Source organism: Cebus imitator, unplaced genomic scaffold, assembly GCF_001604975.1.
Source record: "Cebus imitator isolate Cc_AM_T3 unplaced genomic scaffold, Cebus_imitator-1.0 Scaffold231, whole genome shotgun sequence".
Taxonomy (NCBI): domain Eukaryota; kingdom Metazoa; phylum Chordata; class Mammalia; order Primates; family Cebidae; genus Cebus; species Cebus imitator.
In genome coordinates, this window is record NW_016107546.1 from 3,641,366 (window position 1) to 3,643,713 (window position 2,348).

Consider the following 2,348-nt stretch of genomic DNA (forward strand, 5'->3'; position numbering starts at 1 on the left):
CTCCTGGGTTCAGGCAATTCTCCTGCCTCAGCCTCCTGAGTAGCTGGGATTACAGGCACGTGCCACCATGCCCAGCTAATTTTTTGTGGTTTTAGTAGAGACGGGGTTTCACCATGTTGACCAGGATGGTCTCGATCTCTTGACCTCGTGATCCACCCGCCTCGGCCTCCCAAAGTGCTGAGACTACAGGCTTGAGCCACCGCGCCCGGCACAATGGAACATTTTTTAACCTGAACAAGGAACGAAATTTGTCACATGCTACTACATGGATGAACCTGGAGGAGGACACTATGCTGAGGGACGTTAGCCAGTCACAAAAGGACAAATACTGTGTGATTCCACTTATATAATAAGGTACCTAGAGGAGTCAAACTTACAGAGACAAAAAATAGAATGGCTTTTGTTGGGGGCTGGTGGAAGGGGGAATGGGAAGCTGGTGTTTCATGGGGACAGAGTTTCAGTCTGGGGAGATGAAAAAGTCCTGGAGCTGGATGTTCACGATGGCTGCATAACATCGTGAGTGTACTTAATGCCACTGAACTATACACCTAAAACGGGCTTAAGCGGTAAGTTTTATGTATGTTTTACCACAATTGTTTATTCTTCGACTATGTAATTCCAGCTTTATAAAGGTTATTGACATTATCTAATTGAAAACTCAGTGGAGAAAAAAATAACTATTGTTTTAAGTTACTTAAGCAAATAAATCCCACCTCCCAAAGTGCTGGGATTAACGTTCTGCCTTAACTGGAAATAACCGACAGATTTGTGGCTACTGTTGTAGGCTTGGCTTGAATAATTGGAGGCAACAGCTTCTTTGCACATTGCATTACTTTTCCTCCAAGAAACCCTTTTCGTGTAACAGTCCTGTGAGTACCGTGCTTGTAGGTGTTACACCCCTGGACATTTCTGCCACCTGCGGCGTCCTCACTGGCCCATTGGAGTTTCTTAAGTAGCAAAGGCAGTTTTGGCCTAAATATAGACTATGCAAAAGTTTTTATATTCCATTTTCAGCATAAATCTGTCACATTAATTCTGGCATAAAAGGAAACAGACATATATAATGTTTAAGTTTTATATCATTTGACTTTCAGAAATCTTTGGTGAGGTATTTCCTTTTTTCTGCTATGTTGATTGGGAATTCATCTCAGAAATGATAAAGATAGCTGTCTGGACAATTTCAACACCAGTTACTCTAGTGCTGAGCAGAAATGGTAGCACTGAGTTTTTAGGTTATTGGTGTCACTATTTTTAAGTAACACACCTGAGAACCAGTCCTTTCTATATAGCAAGATGGTGTGGTTTAAAAACTACCATTTTTGTGCCAGGCACCTTATGACGCATCATATTTCTTTAATCTTCACATAAGCCTTCTGTGCTATTGCACTCCCCATTTATAGATGAGGCAACTGAGGCTAAGAAAGATTAGGAAGCAAGCCTTAGGTAATACAGCTGAAAAGTAATTTTGAGCTGCTCAGTTTCAGGACTCTATACTTGGATGATGACGGTGAAAGGTTAGGAAGCAAGCCCTAGGTAACACAGTTGAAAAATGGCAGGGGGGAGTTTTGAGCTCTCAATTTCAGGACCCTATACTTGGATGATGATGGTGATGATATGATTATTGAGACAGGGCCTCACTCTTGTCACCCATGGGTGTGATCGCAGTTCACCACAGCCTCAAACTCCTGGGCTCAAGTGATCCTCTCACCCGAAGTTAGGACTACAGGCACACACCACCACGCCTGGCTAATTTTTTTTTTTTTTTTTTTTTGAGACAGGGTCTTGCTATGTTGTCTACACTGGTCTCGAACTCATGGCCTCAAGCGATCCTCCCACCTTGGCCTTCCAAAGTGCTGGGATTACAGGCATGAGCCACCACACCTGGCCATATATTTGGATTATTACATATTATAAAATTCACTTTGGTAGCATTAACCTTCAGTGATTTCTCTGAAGTCAGCTGCTTCTAAAATCTGGAACGTTTATACTCCTGTTTTTATTTATGCCATTATTATAATTAGAAAACCCTTTTTCTAAGTACCACACATTAAAATGTACATCAAAACACTGTCTAAAACATTTTGTGAGGAAGAACTTCCATTCTTATTCCTGAAGCCCTAACTTCATATGACAGACCCACAGCAAACATTATGACTGTAGCAACAAGTGGAAGATCTGGCAAGCAGGATTGTGGGAGCTGGATATAGGTCTCAATTAACCAGTAATAGTCACCTAGGGTGTGACTATCTTTTCCACACCAAGTGTGGACAGTCTCAGTTTTCCTTTGCTGGTCTGTGTTGTCATGCTCACTTGGCTCTGCTCATTTTTTTTTTTTTTTTTTTTTTTTT